Source organism: Rhincodon typus, chromosome 29 (genome assembly GCF_021869965.1).
Source record: "Rhincodon typus isolate 14 chromosome 29, sRhiTyp1.1, whole genome shotgun sequence".
NCBI lineage: Eukaryota > Metazoa > Chordata > Chondrichthyes > Orectolobiformes > Rhincodontidae > Rhincodon > Rhincodon typus.
The window spans coordinates 4,393,591-4,407,196 of record NC_063360.1 but is presented as its reverse complement, the minus strand read 5'-3'; the positions used below and the strand labels follow the sequence as shown (position 1 = coordinate 4,407,196).

General features: G+C 43.7%; 1 protein-coding gene across 1 annotated transcript in view; it reads left to right on the top strand.

Annotated features, from left to right (window-relative positions):
• Positions 1-13,606, top strand: part of LOC109920358 (testin-2-like) — a 32,355-nt gene that overhangs the window by 4,857 nt on the left and 13,892 nt on the right. The gene's annotated exons all lie outside the window — the stretch shown is intronic.

Below are 13,606 nucleotides of genomic sequence, written 5' to 3'. Positions count from 1 at the left end.
AGAAGTTGTTCTTGAATCTGTTGGTACGTGTGTTTAAACTTTTGCATCTCCTGCCCAACGGAACAGGTTGGAAGAGGTTATAACCAGGGTGGGAGGGGTCTTTGATTATGTTGGCTGTGTTCCCGAGGCAGTGAGAAGTGTAGGTGGAGTCAATGGATGGAAGGTTGCTTTGCATCTTGGACTGGACTGTGTTCACAACTCTCTATAGTTTCTTATGGTCCTGAGCAGAGCTGTTCCATACCAAGCCATGATGTATCTGAACAAAATGCTTTCTATAAAAATTGGTAAGAGCAATAAAGAAACTGGAGAAGGATTTGGCCATTAGGTCATGGAGTTGACTCTGTTATTCAGTTATCAGGGCTGATGAGGTTGAAAGAAAAAGCATATAAGGAGGTCAGAGACAAAGGATAGCCTTAAAAATTGGAATAAATTCATAATTTAGCAAAGGAGGACTAAAACAATAGTAAAGAAAGAGAAAATAAACTATGAGGGCAAACCAGTCAGGCATATTAAAAAAAAAACTGACAATAAGATCTTCTTTAAATAGACAAAATGTAAAAGAAAGATCAAAGTGAACATAAGCCCCTTGAAAATGAATCTGGGAAGACAATTTTGGGGAACAAGGGAAACAGCAAGGTAACTAAAGAAATAATTTATATCAGTCTTCACTGTGGATGATATTTCAAACCTTCCACTATTACTAAAGAGTATGGGGAGGAACTAAATACCATCACCGTTCTTAAAGAAGTAGGTACTAATCAAACTAATGGGGCTAAGGACAGAAAGGTCCCCTTGCCCTTATGGCTTGCATCCTAGGATCCTAAAAGAGGTGGCCACAGAGATAGCTATAATTTTCCAAAAGATCCTCATATTCTGGTGAAATACAGAGGATTGGAAAACTGCTAATGTGACACCCTTATTTAAAAAGAGAGGGAGGCAAAAAACAAATAACTAAAGACTGGTTTGACTCACATCGATACTTCAAAAGTATTGGAATCAATTATGAAGGAAGTAGTCACAGAATATTTGGAAAATCAAATATAATCAAGCAAAGTCAGCATGGGTTCATTATTGGGAAATTCTGCCTAACTAGTTAATTAGAGTGTTTGAAGAAAGTCTCAACCAGAGTGGATGGAGGGGAACCAGTAGTTATGTTGTATTTAGATTTTGAGCAGAAATTCGACAAGGTACCCCACAAAAGGTCAAGTCATCAGATAAGAACCCACAGTGTTTCAAGCAGTGTATTGGTATGGATTGAGAATTGGCTAATGGCAACAAAAAGCAAGTAGGGACAGGGTTTTTTGTTGAGTTGTCAACCTGTGAAGAGAAGAGGTTCCACAGGGATCCGTACTGGAACAACAGTTGTTTACAATATAGAGATAGTAGGAACTGCCGATGCTGGAGTCTGAGATAACAAGGTGTACAGCTGGATGAACACAGCAGGCCAGGCAGCAACAGAGGAACAGGAAAGCTGTCGTTTCTGAAGAAGGGTCCAGACCCGAAATATCAGCTTTCCTGCTCTTCTGATGCTGCCTGGCCTGCTGTGTTCCTCCAGCTCTACACCTTGTTATCTATGTTTACAATATATGTTCATGACTTGGAGGAAGGAAGTGAATGTACTGTAGACAACTTTGCAGACGATGCTAAAATAGGTAGAAAGACAGGTTGTGAAAGGGATACACTTTACAGAGACCTTTTGATAGGTTAAGCAAGTGGACAAAAATTTGGGCATGGAAAAATATGTGGAAAAATAAGAAGTTGTTCGGTTTGGAAAGAAGCTCAGAGGACAGAATATTATTCAAATAGCGAAAACTGCAGAAAGCTGCAACACAAAGGGACAGCAGTGACTTGTGCACAAAACACAGAAAGCTAGCACACAGGGGGCAGCAGGTAATCTGGAATATTGGCCTTTATTTCAATGGGTTTGGAGTATAAGAGTAGGGAAATCTTACTGTAAGTGTACAAGGTGCTGGTGAAACCATATCTGGATTACTGTGAACAGTTTTGGCTCCCCTTTTTGAGGAAAGATATCATTTCATTCAATCAGTTTAGAGAAGGTTCACTAGGGTGATTCCTGTTTTGGAGGATTGTCTTATGAGCAAAGGGCCAAACAGGTTGGGATTCTATTCACTGGAATTTGCAAGAATGAGAGATGATCTCATTGAAACATATAAGATTCTTAAGGGACTTGACAGGATAAGTATTGAGAGAATGTTCACTTTCATTGGATAGTCTAGGACCAGAGACCATAGTCTCAGAATAAAGGGACCCCAATTCAAGACTGAGATGAGGAGGAATTTCTTCTCTGATGGTTTTAAATCTTTCGACCACCTTGCCACAGGGATCTGTTGGGGTAGACTCTTTGTGTATATTTAAGGCTGAGATAGATAAATTCTTGATCAGTAGGGGAACCAAGGGTTATAGGGAAAGGGCAGGAATGTGGACATGAGGAATATTGGATCAACCATGATCCTCTTGAATGGTGGCGTAGACTTGGAGGACTGAATGGCCCACTCCTGATGCTACTTCTTGTGGCCTTAAATCCTAATGAATAAAGGCTAACCAGTTTAGCTGTGCTTGAAAGTGTAGCCCGTTCATCCCAGAAATCAGCTTCGTGAATCTTCTTTGAGATTCTTTTGCCTCCAGTGTCAATATATCCTTTCTTAAATACAAGGACCAAAATGGTACATAATACTTCAGGCTTTGTCTCACCAACAGTTGTAACAAGTGTTCACTATTTTTAAATTCCAACATGCTTGCAATAAAGGCCATGATTCCATTTGTCTTCTAATTACTTGCTGTACCTGAATGCTAACTTTTTGAACATCTAGATTCCTCTGAGTTGTACTTTTTTGGAATATCTCTCCATTAAAATTAGACTACTTTTGATTCTTCCTACTAGAGTCCACGACCTGACACTTTTCGACATTAAACTCCATCTGCCAGGTTATTACCCATTCATCCCACTTTTCTGCATCCCCTTGCTGATTCCTTTTGTTTCAATCAGAACATATTCCCACCTAAATTTATATCATGAACAAATTTGGAGACCTTGCACTTTTCCCCTCCTCCATATCATTTATATAGATAATAAATAATTGAGGCCAAAGCTTTGATCCTTGTCGCATTCCACTTGTTACATGTGTCCAACATGAAAAAGACTCATTAATCCCAACTCTCTGTCTTCTGTGTCTTAACCAATCCTTAATCCTTGTTAATATGTTGCCCCCAATATCTTGAGCGCTAATGTTGTGCAATAAACCTTTATATCTAATGCATTTTGGAAATCCAAATACACTGCATTGACTGGGTTACCCTCTACCAACTCTGCTTGTTACATCCTCAAAGAACTCTAGCAAATTTGTCAAACATGAATTCCCTTTCACAAAACCACATTGACTGTGGTTGTGTTGAGCTTTTCGAAATGTCCTTTTATTTTTTCCTTAATAATGGACTGTAGGATTTTTCCAACAACAGCTGTTATGCTAACTGACTCACAGTCATATTAGTTCAGAATACCTTTGGAGTCCTTTCAGTATCCAGTGAGTTCTTGTATATTTTGATCAATGTCTCTACTATTACTGCTGCTACTTCCTTTAAAACCCTTGGATGCAAGCCATCAGATCCTGGTGACCTGTTTATCTTTAGTCCCATTGATTGGTCAAATACTTTGTCCCTCATGATAGAGAATGTTAGAAGACCATTCCTCCCACCAACACCTAACTGATGCTTTTCTGATGAAGGGTCTAGGCCCGAAACGTCAGCCTCTCTGCTCTTATGATGCTGCTTGGCCTGCTGTGTTCATCCAGCCCTGCACCTTGTTGTCTTGGATTCTCCAGCATCTGCAGTTCCTACTATCTCTATACCTAACTGATGTGGTATCTTTAGAATGATTACTGTCCTCCACCATGAATGCTGATGCAATATATTTGTTCAAATGATCTGATATTTCTGTGTACCCCATTAACAATTCCCCAGTCACATCCTCCAAGGATCCCACACTCACCTTAGCTGCTCACGTTACTTCTGTTTACCTGTGGAAGCGCTTGCTTATTGGTTTTGTATTTCTTGACAATTTCCTGGTGTTAAATCTGTTAGCAGGGCAGGGGTGTTGTGGGGTCCTGGGGAAAAGAAATGGTCCTTGGGCCCCCGTGGGGGCTGACTAAAACCCATCATTCGGATCAATAGCATTCCTGATTCCAATGTCTTATCTTGATTAAAATCATTGGAAAAATGATGAAAGATCAATTGGATTATGAAAGTGAGATAAAGGCTAAATGTGAAAGGTGGGATCCCAGTTCAAAATTACAGCTTCCTTTCCCTCTCCTAAAAAGAGGTAACAATTTGCTAGAAAGTTCCAATTCTAGGCCCATCTGCAGCCTCAGCTGAGACCAGCGAATCAGTGATAGTAGGAACTGCAGATGCTGGAGAATCTGAGATAACAAGGTGTAGAGCTGGATGAACGCGGCAGGCCAAGCAGCATCAGAGGAGCAGGAAGGCTGACGTTTCTGGTCGAGACCCTTCTTCAGAAATGGGGGAGGGGAAGGGGGTTCTGAAATAAATAGGGAGAGAGGGGGAGGCGGATAGAAGATGGAGAGAGGAGAAGATAGGTGGAGAGGAAACAAACAGGTCAAAGAGGCAGGGATGGAGCAAGTAAAGGTGAGTGTAGGTGGGGAGGTAGGGAGGAGACAGGTCAGTCCAGGGAGGACGGACAAGTCAAGAGGGCGGGATGAGGTTAGTAGGTAGGAGATGGGGGTGGGGCTTGAGGTGGGAGGAGGGGATAGGTGGGAGGAAGGACAGGTTAGGGAGGCGGGGACGAGCTGGACTGGTTTTGGGATGCGGTAGGGGGAGGGGAGATTTTGAAGCTTGTGAAATCCACATTGATACCATTGGGCTGCAGGATTCCCAAGCATATTCCCAAGGAATATGAGTTGCTGTTCCTGCAACCTTCGGGTGGCATCATTGTGGCACTGCAGGAGGCCCAGGATGAACATGTCTTCTGTGGAATGGGAGGGAGAGTTGAAATGATTTGCGACTGGGAGGTGCAGTTGTTTAGTGCGAACCGAGCATAGGTTTTCTGCAAAGCGGTCACCAAGCCTGTGCTTGGTTTCCCCGATGTAGAGGAGGCCACAACAGGAACAACGGATGCAGTATCCCACATTAGCAGATGTGCAGGTGAACATCTGCTTGATGTGGAAAGTCTTCTTGGGGCCTGGAATGGGGGTGAGGGGGGAGGTGTAGAGGCAGGTGTAGCACTTCCTGCAGTTGCAGGGAAAAGTGCTGGGTGTGGTGGGGCTGGAGGGGAGTGTGAAGCGGACAAGGGAGTCACGGAGAGAGTGGTCCCTCCGGAAAGCAGGTTATGGTGGGGAGGGAAAAATGCCTTTGGTGGTGGGGTCGGATTGCAGATGACGGAAGTGTCGAAGGATGATGCGTTGGATCCGGAGGTTGGTGGGGTGGTACGTGAGGATGAGGGGGATTCTCCATGACTCCCTTGTCCGCTCCACACTCCCCTCCAGCTCCACCACACTCAGCACTTTTCCCTGCAACCGCAGGAAGTGCTACATCTGTCCCTACACCTCCCCCTTCACCCCCATCCCAGGCCCCAAGAAGACTTTCCGCATCAAGCAGATGTTCACCTGCACATCTGTTAATGTGGTATACTGCATCCACTGTTCCCGTTGTGACTTCCACTACATCGGGGAAACCAAGCGCAGGCTTGGTGACCGCTTTGCAGAACACCTACGCTCGGTTCGCACTAAACAACCCCACCTCCCAATCGCGAAGCATTTCAACTCTCCCTCCCATTCCTCAGATGACATGTCCATCCTGGGCCTCCTGCAGTGCCACAATGATGCCACCCGAAGGTTGCAGGAACAGCAACTCATATTCCGCTTGGGAACCCTGCAACCCAATGGTATCAATGTGGACTTCACAAGCTTCAAAATCTCCCCTCCCCCTACCGCATCCCAAAACCAGTCCAGCTCGTCCCTGCCTCCCTAACCTGTTCTTCCTCCCACCTATCCCCTCCTCCCACCTCAAGCCCCACCCCCATCTCCTACCTACTAACCTCATACCGCCCCATTGACCTGTCCGTCCTCCCTGGACTGACCTATCTCCTCACTACCTCCCCACCTACACTCACCTTTACTGGCTCCCCCCTGCCTCTTTGACCTGTTTGTTTCCTCTCCACCTATCTTCTCCTCTATCCATCTTCTATCCACCTCCCCCTCTCTCCCTATTTATTTCAGAACCCCCTCGCCCTCCCCCATTTCTGAAGAAGGATCCAGGCCTGAAAACGTCAGCCTTCCTGCTCCTATGATGCTGCTTGGCCTGCTGTGTTCATCCAGCTCTACACCTTGTTATCTCAGATTCTCCAGCATCTGCAGTCCCTACTATCTCTTGAATTCTTTATAGTGGATTTAAGATTCATGTATAGTACAATTTGTACATTTGAAATAAAATGTTTATATCCAACTTGGTAAAACTCAACACTGACAAGGTTCCAAGATGCACTCAAACCTCCTTGTGATACCACGTCCAGTCTCAGTCCAAGAACAATCTACTGTATACTCTACATCACAGCTTGTAAACCTACAAACTCACTTTAGTTCTGGTGAATCTTGAGTCTCTATCAGTCATTGTCTCTATCCAGATAATGCTAATTTCTGCAGAGTCCACAAGAGAGCACAACATGCTGGTTAGGATGCAAAGGGATGCGTGCACGCCTGACTTAGCTGGAGTCACTTCTATTGGCATCATAGAGGCCTTGGGCTGTGTCCCTGTTCACTTGTGTATGCCATTCCATGGCGTACAGAAGATCACATGCAAGTCTGTTCACCACACGATCAAAGATGTGTGATTTATATATAGATATCATCTGAACGAATGAATTAGCTTTATTGTCACATGTAGTCAAATGAGTAGAATGAAAAGTTTATAACTCTCCACTTACAGCACCATTTTTGGCACAAACGTGCCTAGGTACACTTTCCTCAGTTACAAGATTAGTTGCAATATAACAATGTTACCAACATATGGCGCTATTTTAGGTATAGATTACCCAGGTACAATTCTTAGTTACAGAATAGAGAAATGAAGAAAACAAAGTTACATTACAACTGTACACCGTTTAACCATAGATCAGAAAAAGCAAGAAGCAAAGTTAAAAAGACAAACATCACATGTCTTAGAACTTAGACTTTAAATGAGTGACATATGGGTGTTGATAACACAGTGTGGAGTTGAATGAACACAGCAGGCCAGGAAGCATCAGAGGAGCTGGAAAGCTGACATTTCGGGCCTGGACCCTTCTTCAGAAACGACAAGACAAATTCTTCAGAATTTCTGAAGAAGGGTCCCGACCCGAAACGTCAGCTTTCCTGCTCCTCTGATGCTGCCTGGCCTGCTGTGTCCCTCTAGCTCCACACTGTGTTATCTCTGACTCCAGCATCAGCAGTTCTTAATTTCTCCACATATGGGTATTGGTTTACATTTGTGAGGAGGTTTAAAAGACAATTAGGTCCATCTTTCAGGGACCATGATTTTAACACAGTGTCAGAGAACTGTGAGGCGATCTGGAGTGCGATTGGATGTTTGTATTCATTGGAAGGTTTTTGATCTGTGGGTGAGCAAAATAAATTAAGGATGAACAAGTTTTTTGAGAACTTAGTTCAAACATTTTTGGGTTCAGGTCAAAGGAGACTTAACTGAAGTCAGACCCAAGTATAATCTTACCTAGAAAGGAAGGTTTAGCAGAGCAGTTAAGAGAATACATTGCCTGACTGTAAAGATTTCAGTCTGTGAAAACTTCCAGTCCAGATGTATTTTGTTTTGGACGCTGCTAAATATTTAAAAAATGAGAAAGTATAATCTCTCAATTGTTTGAATATTCAAGGAAAATACTTCACATCTCACAGGAAAATCAGTGAAAAGAAACAGTTAAATTGAACCTTACAGTTTAGAAAATTTGTTAGGATATTAAGTAATTGCAAAGTGCTAGGGTTGGGCAGTAGATGTAATAAAATTCTGCTTTATTGTCAAAACCAAATGTGCTTATGTTACAAAAAAAATGACAATGTTAAATTAAAAAAAAACTGTGATCTATTAAGGCAGATTTGTCCCTGGTATTTAACTCTTCCAATCATAAAATCATTTAGGATCATAACAACACTGTGAAACACAAGGCTGTGAATTGACACAGTACTGTTGTCAAACAGAGAAGCCAGGAGATGTGATCAGGATTGCGGACATGGGTCAAGCAGGCTTCAATTAAGCTGTCTTAAATTATTCAATGGCAAACGAATGCAGAAAGGCAAGTTGGTTCCGAAGTGGCACCATTAAAAGGGCAATGCGGAAAAATTCACGGAAGGTGTTTCTCTCCAAGATCCCTGAGGAAGAGATAGTAAAAGCATTGTGGAGTGTTTCTGAGGCAATACTTTCCACATAATGATCATTATCAGTGGACAGGGCAACATTGATCCAGGTTTATACAGGTGCTGTATTTCCCGCTTTGTGGGCTGCAAGGCCAGGCATTGGAACGGAAGAGGCAGAGAGGGAGCTCTGCAAGAAGGAAGTGTCTCCATTAACTGCCCCAACCATCACAGTAATCCAGGCGCAATGCCTGAGGTGACACAGCCCTCCCTCGGTGATCAATCACAATGATGTGACAACTCCTTCAGCCTTCCAGCAGACTGGACACTGCCCTGCCTGGGATCATGAAGGTCACTGTGACACCAGAGGATCTTTCCATGCAGGTGGGGGAAGGATGTGGGATAATATGAAACATGTCGCAGTCTCGATATTGTCGCAGAATCTGGAACGTGAGAGTTTCTCAAGGTGAGGCAAGAGGAATTCTCTTCTGCTTCAGGAGACAAGAGCAGGACGAAAGGGCACATGGAGTTGCCAGGATAGAGGGATGGCCTGTGGTGCAGGGCACCAGTGACTGCACACAGCTGGCTCTGTAATGACATCCTCACACCCCACCTCCTGTAAAGACTCCATCCCTTTCTGTCAGTTCCTCCGTCTCCATCGCATATGTTCAAATGAGGCCAACTTCGACAAGGGAGTCTCCAAAATGTCCACCTTCTTCCTCAACTGAGGTTTCCCCAGCTCCGTTGTCGACAGGGCCCTCAACCAGATCCAATCCATCTCCCACACTTCTGCCCTCATCCCTTCCCTCCCGCAACAGCGATAGGGTTCCCCTTATCCTTATCTACCATCCCACCCGCATTCACATCCAGAAGATCATCAGATGCCATTTCCGTCACCTCCAGCAAGATGCCCCCACCAGACACATATTCCCCTCCCCTCCCTTGTCCGCCTTCCGCAGGGACCGTTCCCTCTGGGACACCATGGTCCACACTTCATTCACCTCCAACACCTCCCCACGGCCCTCAGGCACCCTCACCTGTAACCGGCGAAGGTGCAACACCTGCGCATTTACCTCCTCCCTCTCCAGTATCCAAGGGCCCAAACCAGGTGAAGCAACACTTCACCTGCACTTCCAAGAATCTAGTCTACTGCATTTGCTGCTCACAATGTGGTCTCCTCTACATTGGGGAAACGAAGCGTAGACTTGGCAACTGCTTTGCAGAACATCTACGTAATACTCGCAAAAAAGACGCTGAAGTACCTGTTGCCTGCCACTTCAATGCACCACCCTGCTCCCTGGCCAACATCTCTGTCTCTGGCTTGCTAGAGTTTCCCAGTGAAGCCCAACACAAGCTGGAGGAACAACACCTCATTTTCCACTTGGGGACCCTACAGCCCTCCGGACTCAATATTGAGTTCAATAATTTTAGGGCCTAAACTCTCCCCTGTCCCAGCCCCCTCCCCACACACCAGGCTTTGTTACCACATAGCCTGCTATTACACACCCCCTGTTGTTAATCACTAACAGTCCCCATTAACAACTACTCACCCTCCCAGCCTGATCCTTTGTATGTCCAACTGTCTTTCTCTCTCTTCGGGCTCTATCCTATTGTTTACTCCCAACCCCACCCACCTCCCTATTTTCTGTATATAAACTGACGTTTTCCCAGCCACTATCAGTTCTGAGGAAGGGTCACCGGACCCGAAATGTTAACTCTGTTTTCTCCTTCACAGATGCTGCCAGACCTGCTCCAGCAATTTTGTTTTTGTTCCTGATTTAGAGCATCTGCAGTTCTTTCAGTGTTTATTAATGTGGTTTAACTTCCCCCTCAGGAGAACATTGAATCCTGCACCAGTCCAACATTTCCATCTTCCACGGCAGCATCCTCATGTCTTGGAGTCAGATTGTTAGTTTGATGTCAGTGTTTGTCCATTTCTTTCCACTTGGTTTGAAGCTTATCAAGGAGTTGGTTGTAATTCCTCAAATTCCGCAGAAGATTATTATGGCCCCCAGAGATACGAATATCCAAATTGCATTTAACCCTGAATCACAGGCAGTTGTTAATCACTGTGTGCCTGACTCCATCCCTCATCTCTTACAAAATTATTCTGCAGTCAATGATGCTGCTTCTCCAAGCAGCAAGGGTGCAGGCAGTACCCTCCGAATCCTGGTACACAGACACTCACTGACCCCGTGTGATTCTGAGAAACTTCAACAAACAGGTAGAGACTGTACTCCACCTGAGAGGAGATGGAAAAAGGATTGTATTTTTACATCAGAATAATTTAACGTGATTGTATTTCTGTCATTGCCAGGGACAACATGGTTCATGCTGGGCTTTCAGTGCAACTGGGGACATCGAAGGACAGTGGGCAAAGAAACATAGAAACCTGTTTGATTGCGGATGTCGTGGTGGAAGGATGTCTAGTACCCCTTTTCAATATGTGATTAGAAATACAGGCATCAACTCTGCACAAAACTACCAATATACCCGAATGGGTAAACGTGTTTCAAATTCGCCAGGTACAGGCTGTTTTCAGCATTCATGGTGTTAGACAGTGGCGCCCAGCACTAATCAAATGGAAGCTGACATCCTACTCTGGATCAATTCTTCCCTGAGAATCCGCTCCCAAGTTTCTGCCAGTGTCACTGTAGAAGCAAAGTGAATATCACCTTTCAGGACAGGGTCAGCTCTCCCTCTCATTTCTCCCTTATCATGTAATGATCTCCTAAATCTCCACTCAACACCTCCTGCTCTCAGGCAATGTGAATGAGGAGTTAAGGGTATTTGCATTCCTGTGTATTGCTGCTCACCATTCTGTGAGCCAGCATGTTGATGTGACAGTCAGTTGAATCATCAGATCATAGATCATAGAATCCCTACACAGTGTGGAAACAGGCCCTTCGGCCCAACAAGTCCGCACTGAACCTCAGAGCATCCCACCCAGACCCACCTCCCTGTAACCCACCTAATCTACACATCCCTGAACACTCTGGGCAATTTAGCCTGGCCAATCCACCTAATCTGCACATCTTTGGATTGTGGGAGGAAACCAGAGCACCTGGAGGAAAGCCATGCAGACACAGGGAGATTGTGCAAACTCCACACAGACAGTCACCTGAGGGTGGAATCAAACTCAGGCCCCTGGCGCTGTGAGGCAGCAGTGCTGACCACTGAGCCACTGAGCCACTGAGCCGCCATTTTAAATGGACGATCCCTGAAAATTAAACAATGACCTCTCGTTCTAGATTCTCCCATAACAGGAAACATCCTCTCCAATTTACCCAGTCAAGACGCCTTTGGATCTTGTATGTTTCAATCAAGTCACCTTTTGATCTTCTAAACTCCAGCAAATACAAATGTAGCCTATTGAACTTTTCTCATAAGACAGCCTACTCATTCCAGATATTAGCATGGTAAGCAGTGCTGAACTGCTTAAAATGTATTTATAACTTTCCTTAAATAAGGTAAACAATGCTGTACACAGTACTCCAGGTATGGTGCCCTGTAGAATAAACAACTCCCTACTTTTATATTCAAATTCACCTTGCAATAAAAGCTCACATTCCATCAGATATCCTAATTACTTGCTATATCCACATACTAACCACTTGAGATTCAAACATTAGGACATTCATATCTCTCACCATTTAGACAATAATATTTTTCATTCTTCTTCCCAAAATAGACATTCCCGCATTTCCCGATTTGCCATTTGCCAGATCTTTGCTCACTAAATTAACCTATCCCGATTTGCTTGTAATGCAAACTCCACATTCCTGCCTACCCTCAATAGCCTTTCACCTCATTGTCGACCAAGCACCTGTCTTCGTCTGCCTTATATTAAAAAATTCAAAGATCTACTTCTGCAATCTTCTTCAGGAACAGAGTTCCAAAGACGTTATGCCCTCTCAGAGAGAGAGAAAAAAATCAGCTTCATCTCAGTTTAAATGGCAAACCCTTATTTTTAAAAAAAGTGACACCAAGTTCTAGATTGTCCCACAAGAGGAAACCTCTATTTCACATCCACACTCTCCTGACTTTTGTTTTAATCAAGTTGCCTCTTATATTTCTAAACTCCAGCCTGGCCTGTTCAACCTTTCCTCATAACTTGCCCATTCCTGGTATGTTACAAAACCTTCTCCAAAGTACTTCCAATGCATTTACATCCATCCTTAAACAGGGAGATCGTTATTGTGTACTGTATTCCAGATGTGGTCTCACCAATGCCGATATAATTGAAGCATTACTTCCTATTTTGCTATTCAATTCTGTTCATAATAAACTATAGCATTGTTTGCTTTCCTAACTACTTGCTGTCCTGCAGACTAACATGTTACAATTTATACGTACAATCTCTTAGATCCTTCTGCCCCTTAGAACTCTACAATCTCCCACCATTTAGATAATATACATTTTTATTTCACATGCCAAAATGGACATTTTCCACATTATACTACATATGCAGATCTTGGCCTACTCCCTCCCTTTTAAGTTTTATATCCCTTCCTAACTTCCTTATATCTTCTTCACAACTTACTTTTCTATCTATTCCTGCACCATCGAAAAACACAGCCTTACATTCAGTCCCCTCATGCAAGTCATTTTCTTTAAATTGTAAACTATTGAGGCCTCAGCACTGATCCCTGTGGCACACACCTCATCAAGCCTTGTCAACCAGAAAATGATCAATTATGACGGCTGTTTTGGGCAGCCATGTTTGTATAATGACTAAGCATGTTCTGTACTTGATCTGGGGAATGCACACCACCCAGTACAACAGTTACTGCAGCAACACAATGATGGACAGGACTGAAGTGTTAGAATTAAAGGCAATTACTTTAGTCTGTCTGCGTCTCTCACGTGCCCCGATAGGCTGTTTATTCATTCAAACATAAGTTGCAATTTTACACAAAAAAAGAAATAACTTAAGTTTGGGATATTTATTCAGAATTGACTTGCAAACTATTTTCTAGACCACTCTAAGTGCAAATCTGGTTGTTTCGTAAGAAAGGTGTTAATTCTTTTGGAATGTCATTTAAGCTGTAACTTGCTGCTTCGACATTTTGAATATGGGGTGTAATTAAGACATAGCTTATTTTGAATCTGTTCTGAAGTGAATATTTGTGTAAACTGCCTTTCGTGCTGATGTTGTTTCTCCAGCAGCCACTGTTCTTTCTATTATTGGTCCTTCACGTCACAAATGTCCCTCTGTATTGAATGTCATTGTGATC